The sequence below is a fragment of the Petaurus breviceps genome, unplaced genomic scaffold (assembly GCF_028583685.1).
Source record: "Petaurus breviceps papuanus isolate PSGF00001 unplaced genomic scaffold, PetGlider_PUasm1.0 115, whole genome shotgun sequence".
Lineage (NCBI taxonomy): Eukaryota > Metazoa > Chordata > Mammalia > Diprotodontia > Petauridae > Petaurus > Petaurus breviceps.
This window is the reverse complement of record NW_027185612.1, coordinates 6,007,928-6,027,808: the sequence shown is the minus strand read 5'-3', so window position 1 is coordinate 6,027,808 and position 19,881 is coordinate 6,007,928. Positions and strand designations below refer to the sequence as shown.

General features: G+C 36.7%; 1 protein-coding gene across 1 annotated transcript in view; it reads right to left on the bottom strand.

Moving 5' to 3' along the window:
- Positions 1-19,881, bottom strand: part of DPP6 (dipeptidyl peptidase like 6) — a 990,703-nt gene that overhangs the window by 834,469 nt on the left and 136,353 nt on the right. The window lies entirely within an intron of this gene.

Below are 19,881 nucleotides of genomic sequence, written 5' to 3'. Positions count from 1 at the left end.
GTAAGTGTCTAAGGTTAGATGTGAACTCAGGAAGATGATCAGGCTTCCTGATCAGTCCAGCATTCTATCTACTGAGAGACTTAGCTGCCCCAATGAGGCCTGTAAGTCTGATTAAAATCTTGATGATCCAAACATCTTGAGGCATTGCTTCCATTCTGAGTTTCAGCTATGGTTAGTAAGTTTGGAACCTGAGGCCAACAGCATAAATGATTTCGGATCAGCAGTACAAAAGACACGTGTTTGGGAGAGTAGGAAAGATATCTGACAAGAAGGAACTAACTTGAGGTGTGAACATGAAGGGAGAAGAAAATGAAGTGGCAGCTCCCAATTTTAGCCAATTACCGATATTATTATTTTTAGCAGATGATAATCTCACTTATTTCTATGCTGCTAAAGGAGTGCAAGTATTGTCCAAATCCTCCAAATTTCAGGTCCCTGAGGCAAAGTCCAGACCACTCTCCATTAGTTATAATAGCTTTGTTGGGACTCTGGACTAGACCACCTTGGATCTTTGAGCTGCTAGAATCTTGTACTGACAAATTTGAGTTGCTGAAAGTCATAAAGATATCATAAAAGACCAAGAATTCCCACTGAACTCTATCATTCAAGAGTATTTAAAATAAATTACTTGTAGTTTGCTGTTTAGAAAATTTCCCCCTCTTTATAATATATATGTATTTATTTGTATTATATATATAATTTATACATTGATATGTGTAAACCTATTTATGTGTTATTCAGTGAAAATGCCTTTCAATGTAACATTCTTCAGTATCTAGAAACCATGAAAAAAAAAAGGGTTAGGTCTCCACACCTCTGAGGTGAAGGATAAACATACAAACCCATACTTATTATGACCTGTGGGAATATTCTCCCTACCCATTTTTTGAAGAAGGTCTGAAATGTACAAGTTCATTCTTAGGGTTGGCTGACTTTCTGTGGTACCAACACCCAATAGTCAAATATCTCACCTATTTATAATTCCTAGTAAAGACCCCAGTGACCCTGATTGGGAATTCTAATGCACAGCCCAAAGGCTTTTATGATAATTTGTTACCCTTTTAACTAGAGCCTCTGGCTATGTCTGAAAGACAGTAAAAATAACGTATTTGGAAAGTAGAAAATATAATCACCAGAGTGTCCTTACTCTGGGTCTTCAATACTTGGTTTGTAGACCAAAATGTCCCTTGGATTATCTATTTCACCTCCTCTCATTTCCTGTCTCCTCTGCAAGAAGGCAGCAGTACTGAGGAGATTTTGCCTGGATAAATGACTATTAGCAGTGCCTGAACTTCTTAAAATGTTTATATTTGTGCTGTTCCACATAGATTAAAATGACAGTGAGACATACAGAGAGAGATCAAACCAAATACTGCTGCAGCATGATGCTTTTTGAGTCATGCAGAAGACCAATTGGTTTTCTTTTAAACACTTGAATAGCCTAGTTTAAGGGAAAGGGCACATAGTACCTGGCACATGGACCTTGTTGCTGTGTGACCTAGGCAGATACTTTAACCTGAGTCTCAGTTTCTAAATCTGTAAAATGGAAATAATGAGGCCTGTACTATCCACCTCACAGTGTTATTGGGAGAACATTTTTTTCAAGCTTAAGCAAGATAGATACTTTAGCTATTGTTGCAACTATCACTGGCACATAATGACTGGATTGACTGATTTTCTGTCCAAAATGACCCATTGGAATATTGCATAGAATTTGACAAATTAATAAAACTATCTAGAACAATAGTTTTCAGACATCTAAGTCACGGAATTATACAGCAGTTGATTTTGAGCTAGAAAGGACTTTGAAATCATTTGCATCAGTCCTCATGTTTTGCAGATGGAGGAAACTGCAGCCCAAGAAAGGGCTGCTTATGCAACTGCTAAGGAGCAGAGCTGGGTTCAGAATTATATTCTTTTTCTCCAAATCAGCATCCTTTCCATTACACTACATTCATGATTACATTGATGGGAGCACAGAACCCTGACATCCACCTACATTCCCTCCTCCTATTGCCAGCCCTAAGAAAAAAAAATAGAAAAATGTATAATGAAAATGAAAAGAAAAACTATCACTGCTTTAAATGAGAAAGAATCCAGGGATAGATATTCTAAGTTCATCGTTTACTCAAGGTAACACATTACAAACATTGCTATAACATCCAGTCTACAGACCACCATATAAGTATTAATTGTATGTAAAGTCTTACATCATCATAACTCTTGTTAACATATATTTACATAGAGATAGCTAGGCAACATAGTGGATGGTGTTCTGGGCTTCCAACTTAGGAATACCTGAGTTCAAATCCAGCCTCAGTCACTAACTGACTGTGTGACAGAGTCATGTCACCTCTATTTGCCTCAGTTTCCTTGCCTTTAAAATGGAGATGATAATACCACCTACCTCACAGGGCTGTTGTGAGAATCAAATGAGATAAAATTTGAATCTCACTTAGCATAGTGCCTTCCACTTAGAGGTAATACATACATGCTTATTTTCTTTCTCCTCTTTTCAAAACAATTCCATGAACTTCAGAAGCTATCTTCAATATGCTAGGATGGTTATGATTTCACTTGGAGGGAGAGTACTATTACAAACTATAAAGTTCAAAAAGTCATACTTGATTTGTCTTCTTGAGTTTATTTATGTAGCAGAGACAACAGTTCAAAAGTCCAGATGTCACAGTCAACTCTGAATAATGAGTTGAACAGGAACTGTCCAAGGTCTCCTTACGAACCAGGGCCCAGAAATTAAAAACAAAACAAGGGCCCAGAAATTAAAAACCAAACCAAACAAAACAAAACCAAATCAAGTACTTAGGTCCTTGCCCTGGGCTATTTTAACATTACAAGGAAAAATGATACATTCCATCATGAGGCCTCTAAATGTTTTCTTTGAAACTGGTTTCCAATTTACCTCTGAATTTTTTTTTATTAGTAATGGCCAGGAGTTATTAGCATAGTACCAGCATGACAAAGGGAATAAATAATTCAGAGCTGAAACTATACAAATAAAGTAATTACATCACCATTCCAGATTCTTCATCACTAAATAATTAAGGAGCCTGGTCTGATTATTTTGAACTTGCTTTATTTTCACAACTGTGGGGATTGTGCTGAAAGCTATGTTTGGATGTTGGTTTCTGGGAGATGGATACAAATTAACACAAAAAAATTGGAAAAATTTGACTGAAAAAGTCATTCTGGGTGATTGAGAGGGATAGATGCATATATGATTCTGTATCATAAATTATGTTGCCTTCCATTCAGATAATGATTTCATCATTGTAGAGAACACCTGGTGTATGAACTTCCTCCATCCACTGGATAATACCCATGTAATTTATTGTCTTAGAGAATTGCCAGTATCACTAAAAGGCTAAATAACTTATCCAGTGGTCCAAAGTTAGTATGTATCTAAGGTTGTCTTGAAAATAGGTCTTCTTGGTCCCAAGGCCAGGCCTTTGAACCACTGCATAATGCTGTCTCCTCTCCTTTCTTGGAAGTCACCAACTAAGCCATAGGGACTATAAACTGTGAATGTTTTAGAGATGTCTTTTGTTAATCTCTTAAAACTTAAAATAGAATTTGTTCCCAACCCCATGTTAAGAGAAAAAAAATGTAAAGTGATGCTTATTCATTGGTAAGAAAATTTAAAGCTTCTAACTATAAAGTAAGAAAATATATTAAGCATCTGGAGCAAGACCAAATATCATTTGAACAAGATGACTTGAGAACCCTCCAATAACTAGTGAATGTAATGGTAGAAAATATAATAGTTATCATGCCATACTTTCCCCCAGGCTCAATTGTCTTGCACTCTGTAGCAAAACACACCTCAAACTCACAGTGTCTTTCAGATTCATTTTCAGATTGAAACAGCATACTTTGCTTTCTGAAAGCTGAGGTGCTTTCAGAGTTCATTTACCTCCTCTGATTTCAATAGAAGGAACAATACCTTGTTACTTATTCAGATAGAATATCAAATAATGCACCACAGGTTCATCTCGACAAGGAAAAATCATTGTGTTTTCCATCTCTTAGATGGGAGTCCTTCTTAACATACAATTTCCAAAATGACTTGAGTGTTGTATTTTCCCATCATGAGCCATTTAAATATATAAGCCTCACTACAAAAGATAAGTTTGCTACTGATCTCCTCTTAAACAGTATGTATCACTTTTAAACTGGTAAAAATAATTTACCCATAATTAGGATCTTAAATTATCAGACATAGAAATTACATAGGTGGCAAAATTACTTCTACTGAGGATATACGATGACAATTGATATTCCAGAACTATAGAAAATCAAAGCTTGGAGAGACCTTAGGGGTCAATTCACTCAATCTCCTCAATTTACAGGCAGGTGCCATTAATAGTCTATTTCAGAATCATGGATGTGTTCAATTGCTTCCTAATTTCTGAATTGTTAATGTGATGTTCCTCTAATATTTTAATGGCATGCAATGTGCATACTTGCTTTCCTCATACCTAATATTAACTGTTCAGGAAAGAACAGAACTGTCTCACTTGTTGCTTTGCAATTGGATTCCCACCACCAGGAATAAGTGCTGATTTCCCTAGGTCCTTTATCATTCTCTCTAGGGGGATGCAGTAGATGCAATTTTAGGATTAGGCTGCTATTAGGGCAGCTCTGAGTTTATCTGGCTATTACAAAGGATTACAATAATAGCTTGCAGTGTGCATCATAAATTCCAACCAGCTGTGATTACATTTGTATTGGTACCATCTAATGCCTTAATACTATAATGCAAAGCTTGAGTATTTCTTAACTTTGTCCCTGATTCTCTCTGTCAGATTCATTCTGCCAGAATGCAAATTTAACTTCATTTTCAGGATGCTACTTATTACAAGCAAGGCACCTTGCTCAACTCTAAAACCTTGTCCCTGTGGTAGAAAATCAGAATATATTCCCTGGTCTGTTGGTTGCAGCAAATCTACTTAAACCAGAAGATTGAAGCTCATACCCTAACTTCCCTTTTCCAGAAAACTTTGCTCCCAATAATAACCAAAGCAGAGCAGATGCTGATTGCATCTACTACAGATTGGTGAAAATTAAATTCTGAACCTTTGGCAACACATCAGATACACATAATTGAATCCTCCAACAAGAGGTTTTTGTTTTTTTTTTTTTAAGATAATGCCCCTAACTGATGACATTGCTCCTGAAGCACGTTATCTCATTGACTAATATTAAAAAAAAATTTTTTTAAAACTTTTCTCCAACAAGCAAATTCACTTCATTGTACTCACCCTCCAAAACTGTTTTAATCTGTTCACTCCGGGCAGTTTGGAAGCATTCATCCCTGATGGTTGCAGGTCAGATGTGGAGTCTCTGCAGCTGCCAGGATGCTTGTAGTGCAATCACTGGCTGCTGCCTAGAATAGTGTGAGGCTAAATATTCTTGAAAACAGAGACACTCCCTTGGCTTTTAAGGCTGCTTCCCAATAACCACAGAGTTCGCAGCTCAGCACAAAGTAACCAATAGCGGAACTTGACATTCAAAGGCTCCGGGGAGCAGCAGGAGAGCGCGATTGCTCTAGCTCATGCTGGTGTTGGTCTGGGGAAGGGTGGGATGTCAGGCAGCTCCCCTCAAGGGCTTCTCCTCCAATACAATAGGGTGGCTTTTTCAGGACACCACCATCTTTCTTTTCTTACTTCAGGACTAGATTTTAATCCTAGATTTAAGCCCATATCTGCTCTCAGGCAGATAGAAATTATTGTTGGTTGCAGCTCCGAAACTGTAATCTTGTCTGAATGTCAAAGACTTTCTCCTGCAGTTCTTCTGCCTGGCTTTGCTCCATCTTGTCAGGGGTTCAGGAGATGGGGGCAAGTGCTTGTGTGTGTCACAATTCTTTCGACTATGAGCTTCTTGAAGGCAGGGGTCTCGACTCTTTTTGTATCCTTAGCACTTAGGACAGTGCCTAGAACATATTAGGTCCTTAATAATTGTTTACTGAATGAATGAATCAGCAAGGTGATCTTTGTCTCTTGGTTTATATTTTCCTCAATCAAAGGTAAATGTGACACCTTGGGCGGCTAGGTGGCACAGTGAACAGAGCACCAGCCCTGGAGTCAGGAGGACCTGAGTTCAAATCCGACCTCAGACACTTGACACAAAACTAACCATGTGACCTTGGGCAAGTCACTTAACCCCAACTGCCCTACCTTCCCCTCTCCAAAACGCCAAAAAAAAGCAACAACCTTATTTGATTGTCTACACAGCACAGAGTGAAGGAGAGAGCTGATAACTACCTACAAAATTAATAGTGCTTTTGGACAAGTATTGCAGATGGTACATCCCTTTCACCCTTAGAAAACAATAAACAAGCAAACAAACAAACAAAAAAACCAAATGGTTCTACCTTCATCAGCTTTGCAACGAGGATCTTATAAAGAGAGGCAGGGTTCGTAGTGCCCTGTAACCTCATTCTTTCTTACTGGCCAATGGCTAGTCATAGGGATCAGGATCTAGGTAACTAAAATGGGTAAGGGGAAGTAGAGAGAATCTATAGAAAGAAGATGGGGGAAAGAACCACATGTTAGTGGGGAAAGCATCAATTTAGGTAGTTTCTCATCTTGGTTCTTCTCCTAACTACTACTAGCACTGAGGATAGGGACTCAGTTTCTTCAGCTGTAAAATTAGGGGTTTGGAATAGATGCTCATTAAACTTCTTCCCTGTTCTAACATTTTGTGATACTGTGATTTGCTGAGCCCTGTACCATTCAAAACCAAAGGACAAAGAGGGTAACAAAACAATAATATTATCTATCAAATGACTAAAGTGATGACAAACTTGGTGAAATCCTGGAATGTTAGAATGTCCCCTCTGAAGATAAGGGTCAGTCCTTTTCAGACATAGAAAAACCATTTCTTCACACATGAGGAATTATGATCAGGTCACTATGAGGCAGCCACTATATTAGGACTTGAGGGATACAAAGATTAAAAACAAAATAATCCCTAACTTTAAGGAGTTTAAATCAATTAAATTCTTAAGTGTGTGGTATGTGCAAGGCATTGTGCTAGGTACCCGAGACCTGAAGACAAAAATTAAAATTAATCCTTGCCCTCAAGGAGCTTACATTCTATTTCTATAAGTTTATGGTACTTGTTGCTTTAAGAAGCATGACACATTAAAAAAGGCAAATGGGCCCAAGAAAAGTTGAGTTAAACATTTGTACTCCAAAGAGGCCATGGGAAGGAGCATTCCATTCTTCTAGCTGATGGTACCCTCAGCACAAAGTCTTCTGTTTCCCCATTCACTTGCAGCTTTGGTTACCACTATACTTTTAGGACACAGTGTCCCCTCTGAAATAGTGACTTCAGGCTAAGTGAGAACCAGAAGCCACCAACCGGACATGACAACAACCAACTACAACCTCATATATGTCCATGATGGAGGAGAGACTGACATCAGCACATAAGGGGATAAATCAGCATGGGATTTTCTTTGAAAAGATTTAGGAAGAAGAATGAAGAACTCTAGAGGACTAGGATGTGCCAGGGACGTAGTTTGAAATGGTGATGCTATTCACAGACCCAGGGAATCTATCTGGGGGGAAATAAATGAGACATTTTCCACTGGAGGGAATAGACTTCCTTCTCCTGATGAAGCATTTGCTATTTTCTATTCCCAAGGTCTTGGAATTCTTTTAGCGAGTGCATGCATTGAATTGTACAATACCTCAAAATGAAAAAGAAAGCAGGAAAGAGGCTTTTGTTCCAATGAAAAATGACCAGTGACCAAATACACCTTTTCTATATAGGCAAGTTGTTTGAAGGTCTTTAAAAGTGATAGTCATGAAAGATCCATCATTGGAAGCTTATTTTCTTAATTGTGTTTCTCTTTCAAATTTTGGTAATTAATCACCGATATTTTAAATTCCTTCATGTGCAGTGGTTGCAAGGTTTACAGACAAGATCACTCAAAATCACAGACTCTCAGAATTAGAAAGCAACTCGCAGGTCATTTAGTCTAGCCTATATATGAGTATGAAATCATCTCTAAATCAGCCCTGACAAGTGACCATATAGCCTCTGATCAAAGAATTCCACTGATCAGAAACTTACTACTTTGTAAAGTAGCTGTTTTTACTTTTGGACAGCTTTCAATGGTAAGGAGGTTCTCCTTATTTTAAGCCAAAGTCTGCCTCTCTCTTACTTCCTTCCAGGGACTTTCTCTCCGCTAAGAAGCCAAGGTAAACAACTTTAGTCCTCTTTAAAACAGTTTTGGCATAAATATCTCCACATAATTCTTTCACTTCAGGAAGTTGCCAAAAGTGGAAAGGGTTACTAGAAAATTACTTTTAAACTTGTAAACAGGAAGAAAAATCCAAAGTTCCCTTCATTTCCTACTTTTTTCAAGAGTACACAGCATTGGGGGTGACCAGGTAGCACAGTGAGTAAGAGCACTGGCTCCAGTGTTGAGAAGACCTGGAGATCTAATCCCGGGCTCAGACACTTAGCACCCACCCAGAAACACCTGGCGGTGTAACCTTGAGCAAGTTACTTAACCCCAATTGCTTAAAAAAAAAGTACACAGCACCAGTGGATATTCAATAACAAAAAGTGACTAATAAAACTAACTGTTTTTTGGTGAAAAAATGAAATAAAAAAAAAACTAGGCAAAAATTAAATCCTGAGACTAAGTCATTTCAGCAATTTAGAATTAAATAAGGCAGAAGACTGCTTTATTTTTAAACTATCATCTTACTACAAATGGTAAGTACATGAATGAGAATGGGTCAAATAACTTCTTAAAAATCCTGATTCTGATTTAAACCTGACTTCATAGCAGTTAATGTCTTCAGGCTGAACCTGAGTTACCTGAGGCAATATGTGGTAAGCCCTGACTGCCACATGCCTAGCTAGAGATCTTGGGCAAGTCACTGAAACTATTTACCTCTCAGTGTTCACATCTATAAAATGTGGATAATAGTACCTGACCTACCTACACCACAGCATTGTTCAGAGAGCCAAATGATATGATGGACATAAAGCATTTTTATGTAGTGCTTTATGTATTACTATGATTAGTCCTGAGAGACAACAATGCTGATATATACTGATTGTGTGAACCTGGAAAAGTCATTTAACTTCTCATTGCCTGAGGTAACTCTCTAAAGTAACAGATTTCAGAGAAAGTACAAATCTACACTGTTACCTTCTTATACCAATGTAATCACAGATCTTGTGAAAAAAGATTTTATGTACACATACATATATATGTATACATAAATACATCTGAGTGAATATATGAAAAACACACAAATGTGTATGTATATGTGTTTATGGGTTATATATCCCAATAATCAATTTTAATAAACAGATTGGGTTCATTGACCTTGCTTCTAAGTGGTATAGGGGGACAGAACACACAAAAAAAGACCAGTTTCATGTCATTTTAGTCAGGCTAATGATAAGATGCCAGGAAAAAGTAATGCTTTATCTCACCAGTGTGAATTTCTGTTGCTGACATTTCAGAACAAACCAGCAGGAGAGATACCCTGAAACAAGAGGGTCTTTGAAAGCTTCCTTGAATCACATCCTGGGTGTCAACCCCACATTCTACTTCAGTGCTAAATGGATACAGTACACTGATGTAGGTCAGTGGCATTATCAATTTTAATCACCAGATTGGGCTCACTGAGCTAATTTCCAAGTGAAGAAGAGCTATGGAATACAAAAACACAACAGTTTCTTTTCATTTTAGTCAAGTGATGGGTGAAACATCTGGAGACCATAATACCTTATTACAATAGGGTGAATCTCGACTGCTGATATCTCAGAGCAGAGTAGCAGAGGACACATCCTGGGATGGGAAGCACACAAAGTGCTTGTTTAGTCACACTAGGTGGGTCCCCACACATTCTACTTAGGTGTCAAATGGGTCCAGTGCACCGCCTCAGATCAGTGGTATTATCTTCACCGCTGAAGGACAGCACATCATTCTATTTTAATGGAGAGCAAAAATAAGAAATCGTCATAAGCTTAGGAGCTCAAGGGCTTACTGGAATCAGGAACGTCTCACAAGCACTTTTAAAGGGACGACTTGCTGTATTTGGGAATCGAATTGCATAAAATCTGTATGTAGGTTATTGATCATGTCAATATGGAAAGAGAATAAGTTAATACTCTTAAGTGGAAAGTTGAATAGCCCTAAGAGAAGGAGCAAGTTAAGCAATGCAGATAGATACAGGAAACGGTATTGCTGACAGTATCATTCTCAGTCAAGGGAATTTAACCGACAGCATTTCTAAGGGTTTCCTCTGAAAATAATCCTGTAAGACTTGCAGGTTCAAGAATTTAAAAAAAAGATAAATAGTTAATTGATAAGATTGGTAAAAAATAATGTGAACTTGAAAATATTTCTTTATTATTTTTAACATGGTGTGGGGTTTGGTTCTAGAATAGTGTTTGTATTTATGCCCAAAAGACTAATGAGAGAGACAGAGAGACAGAGAGACAGAGAGAGAATGTTATATAGTAGATAGAACTGGTAAGACTTGAATTCAAATATTGTTTCTGGGACTTATTAGCTGTTACCTGATCTTAGGGTGTACTAGGTAATTCTCTAAAGTGAAATTTACAGATGAGCTGCAGATATGCTTCAGTGTATGGAACTTCAGTTCCTGGACTTATGTATTCTTAGAGAATCACATAGAAAGATAAAAATAACATAAAGATAATTGAGTAGTGATCTCTCAGATCCAATGAGCATATGAAGTGCATTGGGTGTGACTGTAACACATAAACATTGTTTGAAAGCAAATCAGGTGGGGCTAATAAAATTCTTTGAATATTAAGAGGTTTTGAAAGGGAGGGAATCCCTATTTAATGTTGGTTTCTAGGCATAGCAGAAAGAAATACCAATTTTATCAATATTTTTTGTCCATCTTTTAAGACAGGTAATTTTGGGAAAGGGCACAACTCAATCTTTAGTATATAGAAAGCCATATGACAATAAGTTATCAACTATTCAATACTGGTGTCCAGAACATCAGGAAAAAGGATGCTTGGTACAATGGGAAAAGTCCTGGCCTGGCTTTTGGAAAATGAAGGCTCTAGTTATGAGCTGTGGGCCTTACGTATATAACTTTATTTCTCTGGTCTTTACTTTTTTCATCTGTAATGAAAGGATCTCCATATTCTGCCTGCCTGCCTGGTGTTCCAGCCGTATTTCATATTGTTTTCCTTAATTCCTTCTGTGTTCCAGGCAAACCAGTCTTCTATCCTGTTTCCCAGACTTGACACTCTTATCTCCTTAATATTCATACAGACTTCCCCCATACTTGGAATACCCTTCCTTTTCAACTCTTAGAATTTTTAGCCTTTTCTTCAAAAATCAATTCTGATACTACTATGTTCATTAAAGATTTCCAGATGACTGAGTTGTTATTCTCTCCTTTCTCAAATCATATTGTATTTGCTTGTGTGTGTACAAATAACATCATGCCATGTCTGGGCCATACAATTGGCTTATACTTATTACCCTATCAGAATGTAAGCTCTTTGAGAGAAGGAGCTACGATAGTATATTTCATTATATTTAAATCCTCAACACCCAAAGCAAATAATAAGCACTGAAGAAATGTGTGTTGAATTGACTGAATTGTCTTAAAGTCACTGTGGTAGCTAGGACAGATCACCACTCACAGCACCATTAGGCATGTCATCATCTTTTGGTCTCAGTGACCACTCAGAATATTCCAATGACCTTTTCTTGTATTCTGTGGGACAAACAACAAAAATATAAATGACAGTCAAAGACAGTTACAATAGAAATGCTCTCTACTTCTAAAGAGAGGCTTCTTAATTGGTGATCTGTGAATTTATTTTTAAAGGAATTTGTTGACCGTATGTCAATATAGTTAATTGGTTTCCTTTGTCATACTATATATTTTTATACTCTTAAAAACATTATTCTGAGAAAGGGTACATAGGCCTGACCAGACTGACAAAATTTGTTCATGACACACAAAAATTACTAAGAATTCCTGAATTAAAGCGAGCTCACATTCTGTTTTAGGCTCTGTCACCAAACTATAGGGAACTAACCAGTGGGAGGAAGAAGGATGATCTGAGATGTAAGGAAAGATATCCATAAAAGAATAATAATATATATTGTTCAATCAAAAGCATAGGCTGAGGGCTTTCTGGAAATTAGATTCTCTCTGCTCTATAAAGCTCTTTGCACAATGTACATACATGATAAATAGTCACTGATGCTGAGTTTAGCAGCTATGCTTTGATAATTGTTGGCATTCTATCTCTTCATATGCTTATATGTCCAGGTCATGAGAGTACCTTATAGATAAGACCATCTTACAGAAAAAAAAAATCTATATTTTTTTCAGTATCTTAGATACCAAGCTACTGCCCTAATGTTAATGGTTTTCTATAGGGAGGATTCAGATTAGCTCCAAGGTAGATGTGCCTCTGATAATAATTACTTGGTAAATTAACAAGTCACTGATTGTTTTTCAATTTAATATGCACTCTCCCATTTGCAACAACTTTCTACCTTCCCTTATCCCACTTTTAGGGGCACAAGATTGTTGACACAAGTTGTTGATCTTTGCTTTTTAAAATGATTGTCGTTCATAGTGCCCCTTTAAGGGTATTGATTGGTTGCTTGTAAAAAGTGCTATGTGTTTAGGGGGTCAAGGTTATTTGTTATAGTTCTTCCTCCTTCCTGTGGGTTTTGGCTTTGTGGTCTAGGTTTGAAGACATGAGCTAAGAAAAAAGATGGTCAGCATGAAAGCAATTTGAAAACTGCACATGATGCTTTGATAATCACTGAGGCCTCAGACACTTTGGAGTCTGCTCAACCCAGCCCTGGGCTGGATGTTGGCCTCACAAGAGTAATTACAGGATGCTGTTGGTGCAGGGTTTTATCTTCATATTTGCAATGACCTTTTTGTTTTTCAAAGATAAAATTAAAAAACTGTTCAAGCTCTGTTTTCTAAAGAAACAGGCATCAGGATCAATAGATTTTTCTCCCCTTCTTATGTTCTTGGATGAACAAGGTATAGGACTGCCCCGCAGTGTATAGGTTTACGTGTATGTCTACATGTATGTGTATACACACATGAATATCTCTATATATATGTGTGTGCTTTCAAACACTTGTGAATCTTCATCAATGTCACTGACCCTGAATTGGGATCAAGAACCTGCAAAGCTCAGAGTGTGAATGGTCAGAAAAGCTCTAGATGAAACTCTTCTACAGTGAGAAAATTTGGCAGTTCATTGACCTGAGATACCTGGAAGGTTCTTAAATAACATAGTTGTGGGTAATGCAAGGAAGCTGTAGAAGGTCCCTACATGCTACCAATCAAGACTCACCATACCTTCAAAATGCAGGCAGAGTCTAATGCTGAAACAAAGTCCCAATTCAGAAATTAAGATAGGAACATAAATAAACCAAAGAAGATGCTATGGATCAAGGAATGTCTAAGACAAAAATCCTGCAGAAGACAATAATTCCATAACATATGTAAAAAAACAAATAAATTCATAGCTTGTCGAAAAAATCTACTAGAATTCTTAGAAAAAATGAGCTGTTTTAAAATAATGCTAAATTTGATATTATACAGGAAATGAAAGCTCTAGGTGAGTAAAAACATTGAACCTATATCCCATAGAACAAATATAATTGGGAAATGTTTAAAAAAAATAAAAATTAAATACAACATGGATCATGTTAATTTGTGATTTTATAAGTCAATATGTGTCCTTGATCTATTGGAGTTTGATGCCAGTGCTTTAGAGGGAAGAAAAGGAAATTAAATCTTTTAAAGAACTGGAAGGAAATAAAGGTTTAGTATAGGAGGTACAAAAATTTACCCAAGTGACAAATTTTTTTGAAAATCAGAATGGGCCAAACGCAAATTAAAGGTTCTATAAAAAATAATAAATAATAGAATAAAAAAACATGAAAAAATTAATTCATGCTATTGTTAATCAAAAAACAACTGACTGGAAAAAATAGTCTAGGAAAAAAATAAAAGAATTATTATACTATGTGACAAATACAGTTTTTAAAATGTCTTGATAACATATTATAAGAAATGATGAATGAAAACTGCCTACGCATCTTAGAACCAGAAAGCAAACTGAAAATAGACAGAATCCACTGATCCTCTTCAAAAGAAAAATAGTCTCAGAAATGTCAGTCAAAATTCAGAACCTCTGGGTCAAAGAAAAACTACTTCCAATAACCAGAAAGAATGAGTTCAAGTACCAAGTAGGTATTGCCAAGATCACATGAGACTTGACTACTACCACTTTAAGGGAGAGGAGGGCATTGAATAAGATATTCCAAAAGGCAAAAGATAAGGGCTTACAACCAAGAATAACCTATAAGGCAAAACTGAGTATAAATCCTACAGGAGAAAAATGAAACTTTAATGAAACACAGAACTTCCAAGCATTCAAGATGAAAAGAACAGAGCAAAGCAGAAACTTTGAAATGAAAATGTAGGAATCAAAAGAAACAAAGAAATATATAGATATTTGAACAGTTGAAAAGAGCTTCTACAAGGGTATAGTGTTTGCATTCTAATGGCATGGAAGAAACAAGTGTCCCCTCAGAAACCTAATAATATCTTCAGGGATCATAGAGGGAATTAAATAAGACAGAGTATCTAGAATGAATTTTTTATGGTTTAATAATCTTAAGAGAAGAAAAAATGCAAAAGGAGGGAAAGGAATATATTATGGAAGTAAAAGGGATGGGGAAGGGTGAAACATTATACTATCATATAATGAAAGTATATGAGAAGATTATACAAACATGGAGGAAGGAATAGGGTAAGCAGACATCATGTAAACTTTATATTTTCTGAACAGGACATATGAACGGGTATAGGGTTCACAACCACACATACATACACAAAATTTGTTGCAGAAACATATACAACTCAACAGGGAAACAGGAGCAGCAAGAGGAGACAGGAAGAGCAGAGTCAGGGAGGGACTGGTTGTAAGCAAAGCTAATTCCACCTCCATAAATTGGAGCTTGAAGGGTAAAATTAAAAGAAAAGAATGTCCAAGAACCTGTGATTACAAAATAAGTGAGGGGAAGAAAAGCAGGGTGTTCGACCCTAAGTATGTTAATTACATATCATTTGTATTGAGAATATTTCTTCTCTCTATATATTCCCTTTGTAGAAGGGGAGGGCAGAGTCCAAGAGAGGAATAAGGAGAAGAAGATAAGAGAGAATAAAATAAGCAATTAATAACCATAGCTCTGAACATACCTAAGAGAACAAGCCATAAAAGCAAGGTATATGCAATAAAGATTCATAGGTTTATATATAATCTTTTCCCCTATTCTATATGGAAATATTATTTTTTTGTTTGTAAGTACAGAATAATAATTAAAAAAAATTAAAAGGCTACCTGCCCCATATACCTGACAGATATCATAAAAATCTATTTTAGCATGTGGACACATGCATCTATCAAAACATATCTTCTCATTATAAGCCTTCAACTAGATTGAGTTTTTGTGAGGGATACTGTATCAGGGATTACCTGTAAGGATGGAATATTTGTCAGAATGCCTTGCCTACATGTCAAACTCATCAAATACTAAAGTGAACTCATTATCAATGGAGGGAATGCTTATTTAGGGATGTGTTTGACTAAATGACCCCTGACTCTATAACATGTTTCCATCCTAGCCACTCAATTCTAAGCTGAGTTCATTTGAACATCCAACAAAGCACAGAATAGTCCTGCCCAATTTTCTCTTGTATTAGATGTTACAATATTTGCAAAACTCTATTAACTATCACAATGAGGATACCCCTTCTTTGCCTTCCTTAAAGTTGTCTTTGTTTTCCTATTAGTGAACTGCTAATGCCATTTTTTCTTACATTATATCGTCTTTTCTCCCACTATCATTGCCTTGCTCCCAGCCTGATTTTTAATGTAACATATTACTCTAATTTTCTTCCTTTTTTAATTTCCTTTCCAGCCATCTGTCCCATTGCAAAAGTTCATTTTGAAGCGGCTTCTCTTTTCCTCACACAACGTCATCTACTCTACATAAATATATGGCTTTTCACAGATGGAGGATATTCATTTTTATGACTCCATAGCCAGCCAGCCTCCTGTTTTTAATGTCTATGTTTCTTAGGGAAATGATGGAGGAAAATATGTTCTCCCTACAAAAATCTCAGTTGCCACATTTAGCAGTTTCCAGGGATGAAAAGAGGCATGTCACTTAATATTGTCACTAGTGACAAAACCTCTGATGAGTTCTCACTCATGGTACTGAATGATGACTGGGTGGCAATCTGACCCCAGGGTACAAACACTTACTTGATGCTATAGTGAAGCATTTGAGTTGAAATGCACCAGAAAAATCACACTTGGAATTCATTACCTTCAGATTCAATTTGATAGTTTTATACAGTTCATTTGCTTAGAGCTTGGTTCTAAGGAGGCCAAGGTCACAGGTTCATATCATTGGATCAGTTAATTTTACCATCTGAATAGACACATTCTTAGCCCAGTTAGATTTCTTCTGAATGCCTGCTGTTGGGAAGAAGGGGCTTCAAACAAGAGTGAATACATCATCATTAACAATTTAGAATGAAAAAGGGATGTTGTTTTACAAGCAGTGTGTTTACATAGAAAGAATACTTTATTTTGGCTTCCAAAGACCTAGCTTTAGTGTTTACAAACGAAGAGACTATGTATTAGTCACTTGATCTCTCTCTGAGTCTCAGTTTCCTCAACCATCAAGTGGGAATAATCACTTCACTATTTACATCACCAGATTATTGTTAGGAAAGAACTATCAAGGGAAGAAAGATTGGATCTGTGATTATTTCATTGGTCCGGGCAAGTCTAGGTTAGGCAAATGCAGATAATTTCCTTCTCTGAAGCTTAGATTCTTAGAAAATTACCTAGAGGACTGAACGATGAAGTAATGTGTGCAGGGTCACAGAGACAGCATGTTACAGAGGTGGCATTTGAATCTGGATAATCCTAGTTTTAATATCAACTCTCTAGCCATGTATCTAAACTATACATTGTATCTGTATATTACACATGTATTTATATATGTACATATACAATATTATAAATTATAAATGAAATATTTATATATTATAGCTTTTATTTCATTCATAAATACAAGCTATGGTTATATAATACTTTGAATAAATCCATATCTGGCTAATAAAATTTCATGCTAATGAGTAGTTTTGACAAAAGCAAATGTATTACTTAGATGTAGTAAGTTATTATACTTCTAAAAGTAACTGGGATACATTTTCTAATTGGGGAACAAAAGGTCTAAAGCAAATGTGAATCTTGACAAAATGAGGTGCTGGGAAATGATGATGTGAAGAAAAAAATATTTTTAACCTTCATTGTTGACCACTTCCCCTGCTAAATGTCCTTCATCAGGCTTCTGCTGTCTGGTATCTGACAGAACATTCATGTATTCTTTTGGAAATCAGTGCTAAGAGACTAGATTGACTGCCCAAATAATAATTAAAAACAAAACAAAATAAAACATATCAATTTCACTTGTTAAAACATGGAGGAGAAAAAAAGAAAGGAGAAAGGGAGGGGAAGGGAAAAGAAAGAAAAGTACAAAACAGGAAAATTTTGAGGAGAGAAGAAAGGGAATAGGAAGGAGAAAGGGAAGGTAGAAAAGAAAAAAAATCATTTTGTTTTTAGTAGACTAAGCATATAGAGGATCCTATGATTTTTTTAAATTAAAAAAAATTTTTTTTGGAGCAGGGAAGGCAGGGGAATTGGGGTTGTGACTTGCCCAAGGCCACACAGCTAAGTGACTGTTAAATGTCTGAGGCTGGGTTTGAACACAGATCCTTCTGACTCTAGGGCCAGTACTCTATTCATTGCGCTAGTTGGCTGCCCCGGATCCTGTGATTTTAAAGTCAGAAGGGATCTTGGAGATATCTAGTTCAGTGGTCTCAAATTAAAACAGAAACATCCATGTGGCTCTCATATTAGCTTAGAAAAAACACAAGTTAATATAATTCATGTTGTATTTTAGTTTTATTTATTTTGTTAAGTATTCCCCAATTACATTTTAATCTGGATCATGCAGCCCTCCAGATTTTCACAGGCCACGTATGGCATTTGGGTCCTGCATTTGACACCTCTGAATTATAATCTAACAATAGAAATTCTGTAACTCACTGAAGGACTTTATGAAAACTCTAATAGGTAGTACTTGTATTAATATCCCCATTTTGCTGATGAGGAAATGGAAACTCAGAGAACTGAAGTGAGTTGTCCGTGGTCACACTGGGACATGATGTCCATAAGCACATATTTAAACCCAGGTCTAATTATAAAACTCTTTCTCTTACATTGTCTTTCCTCTCTTGATGTCACCGTCCCTTGAGATCATTTTGAGGGACCATTTTACAGTCTGGAACATCATGGGCCTGATCTAGTATGGCATTTCTGATGTACTTCTGGCCTTAGTTCAAATCTCCTTGGATCATCAGTCCAAGACTATCCAGTAATAAATTTTCCCCATTATCTGTAGTCAGTATTTTAGTTGAACTTAAATATCCTCATGACCCCCAAGTAAGAACAAGCATTGTATTAAGACTCAGAAGATTGCAAATGAGTCCTGGCTTTACCTCTTACTAGTTTGTGTCTATTATTTAAGCATTTCGATCCACATCAGTAAACAGGGATAATAATATCCACCTAATGCACCTCACAGGAGTTCTGTAAGGAATAAAATGAAAATGTACTAAATTCATTTGCTCTGAGGGATATCATGCTTCAGAGATAACATACCAACCATAAAATGCTAAAGTCATGTAAACTATAGTTAGTATTATTAAAAATAACTATTAACTAACACATGGATCAGTTAAGATATAATAGAAATCCAATAAGAGGCTAACAAGGTGGGCTGTGGAAGGATATTGGAGCAGGCAAAGCAAGAGAAGACAGTTCATTTCAACTCAACCCACATGCAAGGCATTTTTGGTTTTGTCTAAATATAAAGGCCTTTTAAAGGCAAAACAATCCCTACCTTCAAGGGGTATGCACTCTCCTGGGTGAAAGGCATGGTGAAAGGGGAAAAGAGGGGGTGTAATGTAATGCCAAGGAAGGCAACTTCCCAAGGTTCAGAATACCAGCATAGGTGCTCTCCATTTTATTCAGTGACAAATTAAGAACAGAGAAGATCAAAACATGACATTATTCAAAATACAGCATTTACTAAGTGTGATAAATAATCTCCAAGTACTACCCCACCCCAGGACCTTCCATTCATTCAATCAATTACAAAGTCCCTGTTCTAAATACTACTCCACCCCTAGGCTGTACCTTCATTTAGTCCACCACAAAGCCCTCTTCTCAAATGGAGATTAGTTTCCAATCTAAGTAAAGTACATTCATTTTTTCAACCATAGAACACAAAAAGGTCAAAAGTTCCCCACCCCTGGATCACAATTGAATCTACCCCAGAGTTACAACAAGTTTAAGCACAGCACTTAATACCCAAATGGAGGTCTTTTCTTCATCTTGACATGAGGCAAGTTCTCAGCAATCTTAGTTCCTGGGGAGACAAGGCTTAGCAAGGCCACAAGATACATTGCCAGTCTCTTCATTAATTCATCCTCTGTCTGCAAAACAGTCCTAGAACTCCTGAAAACATTAGCAAAACCCTCTCCCAGGATTTCTGTAAACATACAACAAGAAAATCCTTCTTCAGGGCTTCTGAACCAACAGAAAGGTTCCCAGACCCCTGCAACAACAGCACTGTCCTTCACCAGTGGACAGTATTCACTCTGTCTGCAGGACAGTCTCCAGACCCCTGCAACAACAGCACTGTCC